At 40.4% G+C, this 20,097-nt stretch overlaps 1 long non-coding RNA gene across 1 annotated transcript; it reads right to left on the reverse strand.

Moving 5' to 3' along the window:
- Positions 1-906: 906 nt before the first annotated feature.
- LOC127467205 (uncharacterized) lies at positions 907-19,684 on the reverse strand. Its single transcript, XR_007903004.1, has 3 exons — positions 19,575-19,684; positions 19,088-19,162; positions 907-1,095 (listed from the first exon to the last, which is right to left on the reverse strand). It is a non-coding gene; the product is annotated as an uncharacterized LOC127467205 (long non-coding RNA).
- Positions 19,685-20,097: the final 413 nt, after the last annotated feature.

Below are 20,097 nucleotides of genomic sequence, written 5' to 3' on the forward strand. Positions count from 1 at the left end.
CATAGTCTTTGCCCTTAAATGTAATCCTTCTCACCTTCACTGATCTCATTGGCATCTCATACCCTACGTAGCTGGAATTATATTGGGATATTTACCATAATTATGAGCTACCAGCTGCTTTAGATCAGAGCTTTGACATTTGTGTTGGGTGCTACCTTCTAACAAGGTCTGTCCAGCTCACTTTTGGTTTTGGAGAAAATCATCCTTTTGACACACTAGTGATGTTACCCCTTTTGCAGTGAGATAGCTTTTGTGATCCAGTACTGATCTGCAATGGGCAATTGAGCTCCACTCATTTAAAAAAATGGAAATAGTGAGTTTCTAATGACTGGGCTGAAAGCTACTGCAATAGATATGGTACTGTTCAGAGAGCAGAGAAGTCAGGTGAGCAGCTCAAGGCAGAGGTGTTGAGGGAGTATGGGCTCTATTCCCACATCTGCCCCTAGAAAACTCTGTCATTTCTCTGCATTTCAATTTCTATGAAAGAGGAAGTGACAAAAGAATTGTTTGTGAATTGCTCCAAGGTCTGTGGATAAAAAGTGTCCTGGGTGTTACAAATATCCATACCTGCATGAGACAAGAAGAATGAAATCAGATTTGTTTCTGGGGTCACACAGCACAAACCCCTGAACTTTATTGAAGATGTCTATCCTACCATTCAATAGAATATTGACAGATATCCAATGCAAAAAAAAAAAAAAAGGACTTCCTCCAAGATTTTTACTACCACTGTAAAAAAAAACAATTTCCTTCAGCCTAGCCAAAATGTCCCTTGCTGAAGCTGATAAGTGAAGCACTTTGTCCTTTTCTCATGATTCTTTCTGGAGCTGTCCAGTTTTTCAGATTGTATTTCAATATTGTATTTCAGATTGTTTTTCAGTATTCTAAAAATACTGTCAAGAGGATGCAGCCTTCCCATATCAGTCTCAATAATGCCACATACAAACAAAAATCACCTCCTCATTCTTCCGTTCCTGTCGACTCTCTATTAACTGTTTTAGCCACCTTCAACACAGTGTTGTTCCTTATCAGCTATTTGATGATTTCCACAATGTTTTCATGGCTCTGATTTCAAGCTACAAAACCTTGAATTCCCTAGAAGAAAACACGCTTTTACAGTGATCCTTTCCTGCAGTCACCAAGTACTTCACATTTTTAAAAGTGGCTGACCTCCTTTCATTACAAATCATCTGTGAAATTTTATTTGTGGTTTACTTGCAGAATGCTGATAAAATTGTTGGCTAAGATGCACAGCTACTATTGATTCCTGAGGAACTTCATTAGAAAAAAAACATCATTTGACGGCTGACAACTGCTCTTTCTGTTATCTTTTCAGGTATCATAAAATATTCCTCTACAGTACATGAATTAGAGAGAAAAACATCATTGGAACATCTAGGGCATGGTTTTAATCTTACTTATGTCTGCTGTCTATGAGCACACAGAGAGGGTCAGACCTCTGTATGAGAACAAAATCCCACTGTGAAAATATTTCCTGATCCAGATTTTATGTGAAGATAATTTCAGTAATGTCAGTTAGGGAGCTGATGTCTATCATTTGCTCTTCTAAGGAATGGAGGAAGAAAATGGGAAAATGAGAGAAATCAACTTTAAAACAGCCATTGAAAAAAGGCTTTGGGCTACCAGGATGAGGACCTACATTTCATGCGAATAAGGATGTTTGGTCAATTAATGACTTTTCAGAGCAGATCAGTGTCTATTTGGGCATCTGAAACAGTTAGGTTCTCAACACTGTTTGAACCCAGAAGCTCCTGCTAGGAAGCCTGTTGAAAGTTTCAGAACTCAGCCCTTAAAATTTTACTCCAGGTTGGATCCAAACATTTTATGAGCCTAAAGAAAATAAAATAAGACCAAAAAAATAGGCCCCTGAGTTTTTAATTATTAAAAGAGTTTTCATATTTCCATGTCCAGATGTACTGTTGATCCCTTTTGAAAAACTCAGTCCAAATATGCATAGCTTTTTTGAGATATGTTTTTATGGTAAATTTCACAACAGCTACATGCTGAGGTTGTCTCTCCTGTTGCTGCCTTTCTCTTTACAAGGGCCACAAACTAGGTCTCTGCTCTTTTCAGATTCCCTCAGTTCTGAAGCTTTCAGAAACGTGGTATCTTTGAGATACTGTAGGCAGGCATACAGAGAGAAAACTGGTACAATTTCATAAGCCTCGCTTCTTTAAGAAAACCCAAGAATTAAGAATAAAGAAAAACTTGAAAATATTTGTGAATTAAGATGCTGTGAGGATTATCTTAAAAAAATTATCCTCATTGCTCAGCTCAGCTTTGGCATCTCTTTCACTCCTCATATTTCATGCTAATAAGAAGGCTCTTTGGGGCAAGAACATATCTGCTTTGGTGCTTTACCAAGCTCAGTGGGGAGGGGGATCTGACAACCGAGTACTTTTTATAATAATTAATTACTTGCATCATCCACTGCTAAAGATTGTATGTCCCAGTGCACTAGCCTTCAGCAATATGTATGAAAATCTTGGAGGTCTGAGCCCACAGCTGAAGAACTCAAATTCTCAGGAGATATATTTTCAATTAAAGCTTTTTATGTTAATACTTCAGATGCTTCAACAATAATTTGCTGAGGCATGCAGGATATCTCAGTTATAAAGAAAAGAGAAAGAAATAATTAATGTGCCCAGTTTGATCTTCTAGTTTCCCCAAACTTATTTTCTTTGTTTCTTCTAGAAAATTGAACTAGCAAACAAATTAACAATAAGCAGCTGTTCTGAAGTTTCCTTAGTTACAAGAACAATCATGTAAAGCAGAATAATTCCACTTTGCACTGTTATGCAGGCCAGTACAAACAATTCATCCATCTGACAGCAAGCTTTTCTTTCCCAAAACAGTCTTTGCCATGTTTCAGTGCATGTCAATGAAGGAATAATTATTATCAATAACTGTTAAATATTTGTGGTGCAGCAATGTCTGCAACAGATGAGATTGTAAGCTCTTTATGACAGTTCACATACACACAAATTGCAAAGATGGTCCCAGCTCTGACAGCTTTCAGTTTAAATCAGTAAAACAGACAAAGGTCAGGAGACAAGCAGTACTATTTTGTCCTATTTTGCATGTGGGTTACTAAAGACTATGAAATCTATAGAAATTCATAGAATCATAGAATGTCTTGAGTTGAAAGGAATGTTAGAGACAATTTAGTTGCAACGTCCCCACCATGGGCAGGGACACCTTCCACTAGACAGGTGGCTTAAACCCCCATCGAGCCTGGCCTTGAATATTTCCAGGATTGGGGCATCCACGACTTCTCTGGACAACTTGTTCCTGTGTCTTGTCACCCTCTGAGTAAGAAATTTCTTCCTAGTAGCTAAGCTAAACCTGCCCTCTTTCAGTTTAAAGTCATTACTTCTTGTCCTATCACTAAATGCCCTGGTGAAAAGTCCTTCTCCAGCTTTCCTGTACATCCACTTTAGGTACTGGAAGGCTACATTTGTTACCAATGTTAAATTACACAGGCAATTATTTGTGGTTTTACATGAAGTCCCTACTAAAAGAGGAGAAAACTCAACACTACCGAGCTGAAGTACACTGGCATTGCCATGAGCCCATCCTTTCTCAGCAATTTTGGAAATTTACATTTTCTTTGGGGACCTATGGAGAGCAGTTTGAGTTTCACCACACACTTTACCATGATGTAACTTAAGTTGTTTAGAGGACTTGACAGGACTTGCAGGAGTCTCCTAACCTCCGCAGACCCGCTTTAGACCGCAGATGAGACTACTAGGCTGTGCATTCTCAAACTGGGAGACAGTCTTTTCACCCAGCAGAGAGGAAAATAAGCCTTCCTAACTTTTTATATTTCCACAGTATTTCAGTTCTGTTTTAAAGCTAAGACTGAAATCAATAACGCCAATGGCATAAATGACAAGGCTGTTCTTGATGCATGCTGCCAAACTTCATCTGCAAGGAGATGGGACAGAAATCCTCCAGAGCATACCACTGCACTGAAACTTCCAGCCACACGGGGCTAAATTCTGGGAAAGCAGTAAGATGTTTGAAGTGTTCTCTAACCTCAACCATATCATAAGGGAGTTATCAGTAAATAAGCTGAATACAAAGATTGGCATGGAAAATTAGTGAGTACCTGCCCTTCCCACACTGTTCAAAAACCCAACATGACACTATTTCTTTAAGAGACATATGTGGATGCTTGCTGTGTAGGGCATAGTTTGACTACCATTATTGCATTGCTTGTAAAGCAAACAGTGTGATGAAATCTTGGGGCTTTGTATTACTTTTTATCTGTTTTTTTTAGCAGAAAATATATAATGACTTCTATTTGTGAAAAAATACAAAAATATCACATTTTACATTAAGTATTTACTTTTAGATTACAAATGAAAGTATACCTTGGAGTTTTGTGGATACAATTACATACTTATAAAATCATACATGCACTTGCAAGAAAAAATTATATTAATATATGTTAAAAAATCTGGAAAGTCAGAAGTACTTAATATATAATAGGCTGTTTTCCCACTATCCTGTAGAAATAAACAGCCTATACATGGCATCACCATAGATATCAGTTAGCTCCATGTGACCTAAGAACTGAACAGTTCCATCTGAAATTGAGGCCAATGGAGAGAAGGACTGAGAACTCCTAATTTCTGCCTCCACAATGCAGCAGTGGGAATTCACAGGTCTCAGTACAGCACAGCAAGTAGTTTCTGACCATGTGTGCAAGATACAAGTTGTTGAAGAGACTTCCTCAGGTACTTTCCCCTTCCCTTTGTCATACCAAATTTGCACCCTTTCAGAACTAAAAGAACTAAATATTCATACAATAAGATAAAAATGAGCATTCAAAGGTGACAGAGAGCAAATAATTCCTAGCAACAGAGGCACGCAGTTGGGAGAAGAATCTACCTTGCTCCTTTTTTCAAACCTTTCAGATACATCAAGGGAGGGCTCCTCTTTCCAATAAAGGGGAAATCAATTATTGTCAGACCTTGACAGTTGTCTTAAAACATGAGCTATTCTTGCATGACTAAACTGCCTTCTCCTGTTCTGTGTTTGAGATGACTCAGGTTATCCACTGGTTCACATAAGACATGATTTTAACTCTAGTCCCCATTTATTTTCCTTGAATGATGGAGGCACAGTGATGGGTCATTTGCTGTATCAATACTAGCAAGTGCCAAGTGTGCACTAAAGATGGTGTCCATCAGCCCTCCAGAGACATGTGATTACCCCAGTAACACTTCACCACCATTCCTTGTCATGGACCCCTTTCAAATTTCAGTACTTTACCCTGATTCATGTTTCTTTCCTTTATGTATCTGTCTTCTCTTACAATGGTCTATGGGATGCACAGCTCAGCATGGCTGTCAAATTACTGGCTCCACCTACAAGGATGTCTTACAGTTTTTCCAAAACAGATTCTCAGTATTCAGATTTATGGACTAACACATCCAAAATCAATGATGATTTATCTTAAAATACCAAATTGAGGAGCTCTAAACCTGATTGCTGAGCAGTCAAACATCCATGAACTGGGAATACATAAACATCTGGAAGCAATAAATGTACTACCTATCCAAAGCTAAGCTACCATAAGTGAGACTGATTTTGTCCCTCTTCCTGTCACTGAAGTACTCTGGGTTTCAACACAATATGTACCCATTAACTCCACAAAGCAAAGACACAGATTTAAAGAGGTTCATGTTGCTTGTTATTGATGCAGTTTCATTGAACCCAGACACTCACAAGACTGACAGTGGGACAAGACTCAGTGGTTTATGGCTTCCTCCTTGCCTCAAGAAGTCACTGCCGTGAAAATATCCTGCAACGGGAGATTTTCCTAACCTCAGACTCTCAACTGAGCTAATCAGGCAGATTAACTGGCCTTCATATACACCGCATAGGGAGACACCGTGGCAGGATTCATCTTGCCCCTCAGACCCACCAGGAGACATTAAGAGACAGAAGTAGCATTGCAGTGCTGCTGTGCTGGAGTCTCTCCTTTGGGATGCTGCCGGAAGAGGCATCACAGATCTGGACATTACAGGCAGTGCTGCTACTTCCCAGACCAAAGCACTGGCTTTCCTCATAAGCAGGTTTGTTGGGTAGGGAAGGACATGGAGCACATCCATCTCTCAGCAATATCCCCCCACCACATTCCTTATTAAAGGCAAGGTGTGGAGACAGAGCCTTCCCAGCCTTTAAGACCTTTCCACCCTTGGAAGCTTGCTGGCCACAGCCTAGGAAGCTTAATGATGCTGCAAAAACAGCTCTGGGTTTGACACAAACAGCAATTAACACTAAAGATCAGAGTCCACGTGGCTGTGGATTGTTGTCTACGCACACAGGAGATGGGAAGCCATCCCTCCTGAGTGGTTATATCAAAAAGTCATTTTTCAGTTGTGTATGGATTGAAAAAATTATCTGCTGTTCCAAGAAGTTTATATTTTTGAATTTGTATAATTCTGTCTTATCCTAATTGCAACTTTACAAAATGTTATCAGCTACAACCAACATCCTTGCTCTCACAGACCTCTGAATTCTTGGATGCTTCAATTAATTGCTTCTGTCTTATTCAATTAATCTCCATTAACTATCAGTTCTTAGAAATGAAATGAAAATGTATTTCCTAGCAATTGTAACAGAAAGGTGATACTTCTGAGAGGCAATTTAGCTTTTACAAAGATTTGAGAACAGGACAGAAAGCTTTGGAACTTCAGCCTGACTCTTTTGACTGGCTTTTTCTTCCAGGGTAAAGGATAACCACAAGCAAAAGCTGTGACACTAAAGGTGTAAAAGGGTTTTGAACTCACAAAAATACAACAAAAAACTAGATTAAAATAGATACGCTTTCCTCAAAATCTCTACGTGTCATTCACAATGATATATTTCACAGAAAACCTTTTGCAAATTAACAATCCCAGAGGGAGCTGCTTTCACATCTGAAAATCAAATGCCCATAGGCAGCACGCAGCTGTTGTTGGCTGACCAACACATCTAGTTCATGAATAGGTGATGGCTAACACAATTTAAACACTGCAACCACTATTGTCTTATTAATGAAGTAATGGTCCTTTGCTGGTCTGCCCAATTTCTTCCTCCTCCATCCACGTTTGAAGTTGTTTGAACAGAGGAAAATCTCTGCTCCAGGGTGAATTTAGACAGAGGCACCAGACCATCCTTAAGTACACATAGAGGGATTCACACAATTCTTTCTGCTACTGAAGCAAATAGACCACCTCTTTCTTTTCTGCTATTACTTCTTAAATGTTTTTCAATGATCTTCAGTACAAAACCCCAGGAGAAGTGATAAAACTCCACTGACTGATTTTTTTTAGTATATGCTAGAAACCTGTGCCCCTGGCCAGAAAGCTGTTTGCAAGAGGAACATTTTATTTAAACTTTCACAGCAGTTCAAAAAGAAATAAAACCCCTTGTGTAAACCTACGCTGGAGAGTCTTCTAGAAACAACTTGTCCCATCAAGTCCAAGAAGGAGCTTGGCAGATTGCTTGTCTTTCATGACAGCTGTTGTTGCATCTGGCCCGATCAGTTCATCGAAGTGTTGCTCCTTCTTGAAAGATGGATGGTGACAGCCATTTTCAGTGTATAAGAACCAGAAAATGCAAAGGAGTTTGCAACCAGTGTTAATTACAATGGTGATCACATCAAATCTGCAAATTATTCCAAGAAACCAGGTGTGCTTCCAACACCATAACTCTATCCAATCCAGCAAATTAAATGTTCATGGGACATTTCCTTGGCCCTGGGGCAGCCCACAGCCACCCTACCACTCTCTTGGCCTCAACAATGATTGGGTGTCAGACAGGCAGCCTGCTGGGAATCATCCCTAGCCCACACTAAATCTGGACCTGGCTAAGACAGTTCAAGTCAGCCCTGGCCAAAATGGTGGTAAGGAATGTGCCCAGCACAATGGGTGATCACAGGTTCTGGAGGCTGTGGTCTGACACTGATTTAATAGTATCAATGTAGGAACCAGAATTGCACCCAGAATTTTCTTACTCACTTCCCAAGTGCACTATTTGTGTGTCATGACCTGGCAGCATTTTCCATCAGTCAGGCATCTACTGACCTGGATTACAGCTGACACAGCTGCTTCTGCATTTCTGTTCCTTTTCTAGAACAAACTCTACTATTTTAAGATGGATGTGTACTCTCAGTCTCATCTAATCCAATCCAACCACATCCAGTCCAGTCCAGTCTAGTCCAATCCCATGCCATCCAATACAACCCCTTCCAGTCCAACCCAATCCCTTCTGACTTATTACAGGTGCAAAAGAGCAAAGTCTGGATTGCCTGCCCTCCCACCTCGACATGTATATTCTGAACTCTAGAGATGGATGTAAAAATGAATCCATGACAGAACAATTTAGAGCTTCCTACCACACATGAATTGCATCAGGTTACACCATGTAAATTAATAGAGTTTATACTTCCTTGAAGACTCTTGAAATCAGTGGGTTAAATTGAGAAGGGATAAGTATGCAACATAGGACTTTGGTAAATGGAGCCCAACAGAGCCTATCTAAGGAGATATTTTAAAACATGATTTTTAAAATGAGTCAGGATTTCACTTTTCAGTGTTTGAAAAGAAGAGAAAGTGGGTAAAGCAGAAAGGAGAGGGTGTGACAAGTCAAGCATGGTTGCACTAGATTTCCCCACCGATCCATGGGGAAAAACAAAGTACCCTCAGATTTATAGCTTTTTGCATAGCAAGGTTTACCTACTGAATAAATTTCTTTTCTTTCTTTTTTTTTTTAAGAGAGGTATAGCATAGCTAACATGATCTTGTAAAAGATGTCATGAGACACAACAAGCAATTCTGTATTGATAGTGTTTTTTTAAGGGAGGGGATGCATAAAAAGAGGTGCCTCGTCACAAGAAGCTGTTGGTTGTGCTTCACTAAGCAAGTCAAACCCTAATGAGCTCTTCTGCAATGCTGTTGCAGGGGTCAGGGAGGACACAGAAGCAGTGGCTGCCCTGGGACCATGTGGAAAGTGCTGCCCCACTGTGCTGTTTGATGCATTCTCAACACTTTTCCCTGCAACATATGACACCAACCCTCTTGTAATCATTAACCTTTTCAGACCAGGGTTAGCGAGGCTGCTGGACAGGTTTGTCACCCATCGGAGCTGATGGTGCTCCTTGCCTGGTCCCTGCTGCTCCCTCCATTCCTCCCCCAAGTTACACTCAAGGCAATTGCCACCATCCCTCATCTTCACAGCCTGCAGCAGAGGACCCAGATGCAGGAAGGTGGGGGAGATGTGAAGAAGGCACAGCAGGCACGCTTTGCCTGGATCAGCTTCACACAGCAATCCATATAAATATGCAAGATAAGAGTATAGACCACAGCATTGAAATCATGTTGGCAGCTACTAATACAAATATACTGCCTATCGCCCACACAGATGGCACCATTTGAGGGTAATGCCAATGCTTGCACATTTTAAAGAAATATGAAATTGCCCTGGTTTCAAGGGAATTTTTCTGTCTTCTTTTAGGACAGCAGATTCTACTTTTAAGCAGGCAGGAGCTGCCTGATTTGTAATTGAGTGACATTTATACTCCAGTAATGTTCAGAAAGCCTGACCAGAACTAAGATTGCACCACACTGAAATTGTGCAAGCAAAGGCTGGGAGGGTGCCAGCTTAGTTAATGGTTACTCCTGCCCTTCAAAACTTTTATTAATCTTTTTTTTTTACTGGAAGGCAGCAATTCTGTTTTTAGCCACATCCCTATTCCATGCATGGTTCATCAGCATGCCACCTGAAATTAATATTTACCTTATTCTTAGCCTCAGTTAAGATGAGCAAGTGTATTCTGACCAAGTGACCCAAGAGGACCCCAAACATGAGACATTCACTTTTGTTTCTCAACTTTTCCCTGTCACATTAGATAAAAGCCAAGGGGGCTCTATAAAACCCACAAGGTATGAAAGGGAGGTAAGCATCCCCATGAAAGTCTCCCTCCAACACAGAACAGCACTTTTGTCATCCTTATGCTCAGGACAGCACAAAGGAAGGCAGAGGCAGACAACTGGAAATTTCTGAGCAAGTTAGAGCAATATTAGCTTTCCTACCAAATAATTCATATTTTCAAAAGGTTTGAAGCCAATTGATGGCTATACAGTGGAGTCATTCCTGTGAGTCACAAAATGTTTCTGCAGGAGGACACTCAAAAGACTGAGTAGCACCTGAGTCAAGAGTACACTCCAAAAAGCACGTGGCCTGGTACTTGTATGAAAAGGAAAATGCTCTTATCAGAAAAATATCTTCCAAATTTTGGGAAGGGGTGGCCTGAAAGAAGGACCAAGTGGACCACAGCAGTAACTTCTTTAGCCACCTGCATCATCTACTGATTCACTAGTTCCTTTTCAGTCTGGATCTTCTGAAAGCACAATTATTTTTACCTAACAAACCATGACCCAAGTTAAAAATACCTTTGTAATTTGATAAATGAATTGACACAGTGAATTACTGTCACTGATTAGTGCAAGTGATGAAAGCTAGAAGAGTACAAAACCTAACACGACAAAAAAGATATTTTTATTTTCACTTAGTTGTAATTCACATTTGCAGCAACTAAGAGTGTTGCCTTCTGGGATATCTGAGATGAGAACAATGGTGACAAACTGAGGACACTTTAAATAATAACCACAGAACCAGTGAAAATAAAAGCATTAAATAGAATTTTACAGTTAATTACTAGTGGTCAGGGCAAAAAATACTTGCACTTCTAAGAAATCAGTAAACACATGAAAAAGGATTCATAATGTTGTCAGATTACATCTAGTTGCTTAGTGACAACGTGATATGACCTGATGTGTCACTAAGCAACATACTGCCATTCATCAAAATAAACGGCCCCCATTTTCATGAATATATATCTTCCTCATACACAACTGAAAAACATGCATACATAAACGTGACACAAACATTTGTGCATCACAGAAAAAAAAGGTCTTTTTTTTTTTCCTATTTTAAATGAGAAGGACAAATAATATTGACGTCAAGGTTGATAGCAAGGTCTACTACATAAAACCATGCCCATGAATCAGTACAAAGGCTTTAATGGCTACAGGGACAGCAAAAATATAGCAAGCTGACATTTAGGAGAGAACTGTCTTTGTAATTAAACTGCTGATGTGCAAACCTACAACAGAAAAAGTGATCACAGTAATAAACCCTAAACAAAGACTGAGAATCGGAACAAACACGTCAATACCTACAGGCAGAGAGTACATAAGAAGTGATTGTCACTGCCAGTAATCAGTGCTTGAAAATGCTGAAGTTGTCAAAGGGGTTCTGCTTTTGGTGACTGGGCTTGCTTATCTGTCTGTTCAGAGCACTCTTTAGTAACTCCTTTCCTCACTCCAGATGTAGGTAGTAGTCCAGCTGAACAGACTTTAAAAAAGATAAATTAGAACAAATGTCATCTAAAATAGATGAATACCAAAGAAGAAGTCTCAACTGTGTTTGTAAGAGGGTTTGACCTCGGCCCAAAGTCTCTGTGTCTCTGAGGAGATTGGACAGAATATCCGCATAGCTGGAAAGTACCCGCCGTGCACAGCGGTCTGTGTCCAAAGGGCATGGAGTTATTTATCCTACTTGCTTGAATCATGATATTACAGATGATATATGAATTCAAGGTCAAAGTAGTTTGCCCTTTGCCACTGCTACTAGACCTTTTTTTGGCTCCTTTGCTAAAAACACTGTTCTTTACCAGTGTGGAAGATGAGCTCTTTTAAAATAACATCTTCATGCTTTTATCCATTTTAACTCTTACTACATCCAAACCTCTTCATAACATTCAACATCAATCCTCTAAAGAGAGCGCTGGGAAAACACACAAGAAATAATATAGGCATTAGACTGTTTTCAAAAGCAGAAGCACAGTTACTATACATTTCCCTCCTGCATCCTGGAAATGTGAAGAGTTGATTTCACAGTTGTGTGGGTGAAACCAGCTGTACTCATTCTGCACAACTCCAGCCAGAGCTGTCTCTTTTTGCCATCTCCTTCACTGTTTGGCAAGGTACATCTCAGACCTTTTTAGGATCAATTGGAACCATGAACAGCAAACTCTGCAATCCTTGCCACTAAGGAGCTCTGCATAGGGAGAGCCTAAAGCCCATATTTAACAAGCACAGTGGTGAGTATACAGACCACACCTTGTGCTGCGTCTTAGACTGCAGTTCAAAAAGCAATCAAGTATCCTCTCAGCCACCTCTAGAACTGAATTTGCCTTGTCATTCCTCATGGGAGGCAAAGAGGTTGGCCAGGAAATGCCACATAGTTGACATGAAAATAAGAGTTTTAAACTGAAGTGTCCTTCACTGCAGTCTCTCCAGCTAATTTAGACCAGGTTAGTGTGAATGACAGAGGAAACCTACTATTATTTTTTTTCCTGACAGTATAAGGGTTCTAAAAATTGCACGTCTCTAATCCCTCATTAGCTGGCATTTTAAATTCCCAGGTTGTGTAGCCCAATGTAAAGGAGAAAGTGACAAGAGTTATAATCCCTGTGGCAAGAGCTGTCACAAATACCTGCTGGGTGATAAATCCACTAGGCTTTTTCCACTCGATTTTTTTCATGCTTAAACTTCAGGGATGCATTCAAAATACAGAAAAATAAATGAAAATGACACACAATCTAAAATTCATGGCATGCAGCATGACCTGTTTATACCAACTGATACGTGATATGTTCAGTCTTTGAAAGACCCTTCACATCATAGACTAGAAAAAGCACAGATTGACAAGCTATATATTTTCCTAAATTGTTTTTCTCTCTTTTTCTCAGAAAATGTAGCTTGCATCACTGCAGCTTGTTTGGAAACTGATCTTCCCCTGTAATGGCCACTAAGACAAGCTCTCTATGAAGATGTCCAACACATTAAAATGAAACTAATAAGGCAGGCATTGTATTGAATAACACTCTCAAATTATTTGAGTTCAATACTCAGCAGAATCAACTTCAGCTAACAATAGGCAGGGCAATTGCAAATGATCCCATTTTGCAAATGAACAAGCACAGATAAAAAGAAAAAATAACATCATTAAATATATTTTAGACTTGTTAAGCTGATAAGCACTATGAGGTTTTCAGTATTTCCTATTGCACAGTGTTTGTCACACATTTAGTAAAAGTCACAGCGCCATAAGCAACATGACACCCACTGTGCACATTGTCAGCATGCAAACACAAAGTGTGGTATAATACCAGTCTGATGCTAGAAGAAACTCTTATTAAGTATTGAATCAAAATCCCCTAGGTTCAGGGAAAAATTAGTAAGGAGTAATTAGTAACCACAGAAGAGCTAAGGTTGGAAGGAACCTCTGGAGGTCATCTAGTCCAGCCACCTTCCTCGAGCAGGGCCACCTAGAGCCAGTTGCCCAGGATCGAATGTGAACAGCATGCACGCTTCAGTGGAGAATAAAAACCATTGCGTTCCCAAACATACATTTATCTAACACACAGAGTTTAAGTGGTGACAGGGTCAGATTTCTCAGGCTGGGCCATCATCTGCCTTCGACCTTGCCGATGAGCAGCCAGCCCTTGGGGAGCAGGGAAGGTTAATCACCTGTATGGGCTGATGTTCTCTCTCATTTCTTAACATTACAATGAAGATGTCAGATATCAGTGACTTCTTTTTCTTGGTGAAATGATCTAATCATCAGGCTCTGAACAGTGCAAGTTTTCATGTGGACTACTATCCCACCCGCATATCCCCCAACCTTGATACTGACAGCTTCAGCTGAAAACACAAACTCAGGGTTTTTCAAGGTCAAAGAGGATTTTGCAGTCATTGTGCAAGAACTGGATAACAAACAGATTCAAGCCTTTACACTTCACATACAATTGCTTGAAATATCTTATAGCTATAATGGATGAAGTTTTGCTAAATGATGCATCATCCCTGTAGAAATCAGTGGCAACACCTAATACTTATAGAGTACCTTGTGTCACAGAGTCTTTAAGCTCTCTACGAAGCAAAATACAAAAACATAATAACATCAGTAGTTCTTGGGAACAATTTTAGTTAGCCTATGGAGAGTTTTTCTGTTCTCAAATTAGTCAGACATCCCTGTTAAAAGCCATTTTATTTTTATATAGTTTTATGACTATTACAAATAAATATTTTCACTTCTGTTTTTTCACAGGGTCTCACATCTCCCAGTAGCATGAGGACTGGAAACAACATAGACAGGTTTGGAAATCTGCTGATATTGACTACTGTGAATATGACAGGCACAAGGCTCTAACAAAAAGAAAACCAAGTTTCAAAGCATCTCTCCTTCCAGCTTCTAGACTCCTGAAGAACTGATCACAAAAGGAAAACAAGATCCTCTAGTGAATCATGTTGAGTGGAAACCTTACTGCTGCTGTGGTCAGTGAATAGTGAGTGTAGTACCAAGGAAAAATTTATACAGTCAGTAAGGCAGTGCCTGAGCATTTCCCAGCAGGATTACTCCAACACAGTGCTACAGATGGTAAGAAAATCTAAATATAGGAAAAGTTCTGAGGGAGATATATTCACACACATACACACACACACATATATATAAAATATATGCTATCATTATGGTATTATTGCATTATTAGGTTATTCTATATACATTATATACACAGTTCTTGAGCCATTACATTGAAATCAGAATGTTCATGATGTAGGGTGTTACTAATTTCCATTCCTAAGTATAGAATGCACACCAGGGAAATACATACAACAGTAATATCAACAAGAACAGTGAGCTACACTAATACAACTTGGTTTTACCAAATAAGCATCAGAGAACCAGGTTTAATGTTGCTCATGAAGCAATTTCCTCTCCTTATATGAACATGTGCCTTTCTTCTGCTGAAGAACTTTATTGCATACTGGCTCAGTTTACTCTGAAGTCCACAGAAAGACTTTGGTGGTTGTTCTGCTGAATAGATCATTCTTTTTCAGAGTAAGGAGAACTAACAAATGTATTGATTTCAAGTCTATAGTCGCAGATTTGAAAGAAGGCAGTAACTTCCCCTAGTTGATAGTTTATTACACTAATTATAGTAACACAATCAGAAACACAGCCCTCTTCACAGATCACTGAAAAATAAAGTTCTTCATGAGCCTTTTTCACTCTACTGAGTAAAATGACCACCAAAAAGATGGGCTAGGATTCATCTGTGCCACGCCTGTGTCTGAGACAGTCACCCAATGCTCCATGTTAAGGCAGTTCTGAGGAATGAGCACTTTCAGAGATGATTAAGCTGATCTGATTTATGTGCCTGCCTGAGGATAACATTCATTGTCTCTCGCTGTCTGGAGGTTGCTTAGTTCTATCTTTTGACTGTAAAGTAGCTGGCTATTGCAAGACATTTTGGTTAGTAAATAGTTTGGTGACTACTAACAATTGACAGCACAGTTTGCAGGTTGTGAATAGTTACCATGTGGCACACTGCAGATTTCCAAAGGACCTTAGCACTATCAAAAAAAACAGTTGAGCAGGACAGAAGTAGTCAGCTCCTCTCCCAGTGGGAAAGGGAAGTGTCTCCCAAACACGAAGTACACTGACAAACAATATTAACGGATTTGCAGAAAGGTTAAACAGGACACTCTTCCTTGGTAACATAGCAGCAGAGGACAAAGCTCAGAGCTTTCTGACAAATTGAAGATGCACTTTAAAACAAAAAAAGATCCTCTCTAGAGGCAAATGTAATTTGCTGTGCCCAGTCAGGAATGATCACTAGCAAATCCAAAATGGGAAACCATTAGTTACACAGTCACTGTGCTAGAGTGATCTTAGGATCACTCAGATCAGGAGCAAGAGATGAAATTGAATCAACAATGTCCTTTCTGTTGTGGAAAAGACATCATCATGCTTGATTATAAAAATAGAACTGTGGCCTGAAGATGTAGAAGGTGATGGGCAGTGTGATTCAGGAGCAGGTGAACAGGCAGAGCAATAGGAATGATCAGAGATCTGTAAAGCATGTCATATGACAAAAAAACTGAATGTAATGGGATTGGTTAGCCTAAAGAGAAGGTTGAGAGAAAAATAATAAAACTCTCGAGTATGTAAAAGGATGCTGCAAAGCGAAGGCGAACAGTCTTTTTTCCAAATCTACGTTGTGCCGGACAAAGAAAAACAAATGCACTTAACTTTCAGAATAGAAGACCCAGGGAACAGTTGAGGAAAAACTATGCAGCAGTAAGAATGGTACAAGAGTAAAACATAGGGAACACTCTATGACTGGAGATCTTTGTGAGCATGCCAGACCCCAACATGGCACTAGTATAGGAGAAGGACAGAAAAAATAATCACCTGCTTCACAGATCCTTTGGAGGTTTCCACAGTGTTCACATCCTGTGGTCACTATCACAGACAATCAGTATAAAGTAACAGCCTCCTCCTGGGCATTTGTTAGATGACAGCATGGAAAGGGACAACTTTTTTGAGGGACAGAAATTACTGTGGGATGCACACATTACAACAAAAAACTTACTACATGCTCCTTGTGACAGCACTACCAGCATTGCACAGGTCCTCTTCCCCAGGACCTCTTTTGAGTGTGCTACACCCTGAGCTGCTCCACCTGCAGAGTTTATCTCAGATCACTACTTATTTTGCTGCTGGTGAGACTTTCTTTTCAGCTTTTGACTAGACTATAAGGATTCAGACAAATAATCTCCAAAGGCAAAAAGTATGTAGCAACAGTTCTGAAATATCCAGTTCAGAAATAGCTTGGGTTACAAAAAAGAAAAGCCCCACAAAAAGTAACATAAAAACACAGTACAAACAGATGGAAAAACACCTCTCTACAGCGTTATTTGACACCTCTCCCTTAAAGCATGAAAGTGCTTTTGAAGTTCAACGTTAACTGCATAGATTATCACATAGTAAAGGAATGAATAAATAAATGTTGGGGCTTCTAAAAAAAAAATCTGTGCTGAAAATGCATCTTCTGCTGAAAACATCATTAATCAGCAACTTCACATTCTCAACCTCCCCACGGCTGGAGTTGCAGCTCAAGGCAGAGAGAATTCTGTGAGCTATCTCCTTCACTAACCATAGCTTGAGAAATTGCCCTCGCCCATTGCAAACATCCCTGTCAACTGTAAGGATTCCTGGTAGGCGAAAATGTGCTGGAAAAGCACATGGAAGTTTTTTGACTGTTCCATTCACTCATACTATCACCTGGAAATACACAGGCACTAGTCAAGTGCATTATGATGAACCATGTGTTTATGGGCCATAAATCACTATCTGAAAGACAATTCTCTGTATTGAACCCAAGGCTGATACCGTAACCAATCTTCCCTAGCTCCATTTCCTATTCCAGCATGTGTGGACCAGTAGCTTTGCTAGATGAGCAATTTCTCCTTCATTTGTTTGGCCCTATCCTTGACATTTAAATGTAGAAATGTAGGCCATCTCGTCTCAGTAAGACAAAATAAACACTAACATGTATTTATTTGCAAGTTGTTGCTGCTTTGCACAGAAAAGAAGATGAAGGTGCCATCAGCCAAAGACAGTAGCATCTCTATAGTTCAGGATGGAGGATTTTACCGATCTTCAATTCTTCAAGATGTTTAAAGTTTTGACAGTCACTCTCCCTCTCTCTCTCAAAAAAAAAAAAAAAGAAAAAAAAAATCTAAACTGTAACTTTTCTGAGCAAGGTACCAGAAAGAGGGAGGAGGTAATTTTGGGTCTGATTTTCATTTGATTTGCCTTTATACAATCAGTTAAACCATACACTACACTAGTATTTAATACTCACTTGACATAGGAGAGGAGGAGATCTGCTATAAACTGTTTGACACTGACCTATTCCCCTGGTTGAAGTAAAATTAACTAATATACTGTTCTTTGACAAAAAAACAGGCTTAGGAAGTTCCTACCCCTTCCCACCTATGTGGTGCGACTCATTTTTATCAGTTGTGGCACAATGTCTGTGGGACCACACTGTGAACTGGAACCATGAAAAGACAGGGATTGGGGAAAAAGTTTGCCTTGGAAAAAGTTGTTTCCATTTTTAATCCAGAGCATTTTCATTGTGGGCTTGATGCACACCCACAGGCCCTACAGCAGTACAATGGAACACGTGGCCAGCATGCACAGTGCTTCCTGCAGGTACCAACCACCCTGACCCAAACCCCATCACAGCCTCAGGCAACTGCCCACTCTCCTATGCCAGGTTGTCCAGATCTGAAACAAAGGAAGAAAGCCAAAATTATATGGAATTAGATAATTTTTAAATTCTAATGAAGTTTGCAGTCAATCCAGTGAATTATTCAACTTCTCCTATGTCAGTAATTTACCATAAGAAAAAAATCAGAGAAGCCTGAGTAGCAGAGCTGTCAGCTGCAGTGCAGAAGGAATGGCCATCCCGGGTCCCAGGAAGCACTGAAGGGTGTCATCACAAGGGTTTTGAGCTGGTGAAACCAGAGGAGTAGTCACGGAGACAGAGATGGTTTGGTGCACTGTCCTGGTCTTCCCCATCTGATGCCAGCATAAGAGCAGGGGCATGAGAGCACCTCTAAGCACAGCCTCAAGCAGTGCCAGGCCACCAGTACATGGCAGGAGAAGAGGCAACATGCTGTAGCCAGGCAGTGTCATGCTCCTCAGCTTGTGCCCTCTTCCCTCTGTTATGGGTTGCACTTCTGCCTGAGAGAGCATGAAGGCACCCAACTACAGCTGCCATGCTGACTGCTCATGGAATAGAGGAGGAGGAGGAAAGGCTCTGTTCCAGTGCAAGCAATTTGCCCCTTCCCAACACGACCATCTCATGCCAGGCAGCAGAGAGAAGCATACATCCTCTGACTTTCAGACTTCAAATAACATCATCCATCAGCATTTCACACCTTTAAGGTATTTTTGTCTGGGTTTTAGTTCACAATTTATTTAAAAGAAATAAATGTATTTTCTCTCTAGAAAGGTGTGACAGTTAATCGAGTTGCACATTGTAACAGTTGAGGCAATTTCAGGAAAATTGATAAAGGACTTGAAAGCCACCATCATTTTGCATCCCTTACCATGTCCACTGTGAAGCCCACAGATCAGCCCTCACCTTCCTCATGCACTGGCAGTCTCTTTTTTCACTGCATCATATTCAGTCGATCTCATCTTGCCAAACTTGTGTTCCCTGTGGGGTGGCAACACAGATCATGAAAGCACTTTCACTTCTCAGAGAATTAAACTAACTTTTCTAGCAGTGATCTCCACACATGAAACAAGGAAAAAAACTCCACCAAAGACCAGACACCAGGCTGAATTAGAACTTTCCCACTCACTGCTCACCTCCCACAGGGCTGCTCACCTCTGGTTGCCTCACCACTTCAACATTGCACATCACACAGCAGGGGATGTATTTGAAGTATTTCAAAACCAGAACCACCGGGTTATGAAACTGAGACAAGAAAATAATTTAATAGCCTGCCTGATTTTTCTGGTGAATGCAAACATTTAAGTAACCGTGTCCTGGGTTGTATCAGCATATTGCCAGACAGTCAAAGGAGGTGATTGTCTTTCTCTGCTGTGTGCTGGTGCAGCCTCACCTCAAGTGCCCTGTGCAGCTTTGGGTGCCACAATATAAAAAAGGCATTAAGCTCTCAGAGAGCATTCAAACGAGGGCCACAAGGACGGTGAAGGGTCTGGAGGGGAAGCTGTATGAGGAGCAGCTGACGTCACTTGGTCTGTTCAGCCTGAAGAAGAGAAGACTGAGGGGAGATCTCATAATGGTCTGCAGCTTCCTCATGAGGGGAAGTGGAGGGGCAGGCACTGATCTCTTTTCTCTGGTGACCAGCAACAGAACCCAAGGGAATGGCATGAAGCTGGGTAAGGGAAGGTTTAGGTTTATATAAGGAAAAGGTTCTTCACGCAGAGAGCAGTAGGGCATTGGAACAGGCTTCCCAGGGAAGTGTTCACAGCACCAAGAGTGACAGAGATCAAGAAGTGTTTAGGAAATGTTCTCAGGCACATGGTGTGACTCTTGGGGTTGTCCTGTGCAGAGCCAGGGATTGGACTTGATGATCCTTGTGGGTCCCTTCCAACTCAGGATACTCTATGTTTCTATGACCC

The sequence above is a fragment of the Manacus candei genome, unplaced genomic scaffold, assembly GCF_025592945.1.
Source record: "Manacus candei isolate 608988 ecotype Guabito, Panama unplaced genomic scaffold, ASM2559294v1 h1tg000014l, whole genome shotgun sequence".
Classification (NCBI taxonomy): domain Eukaryota; kingdom Metazoa; phylum Chordata; class Aves; order Passeriformes; family Pipridae; genus Manacus; species Manacus candei.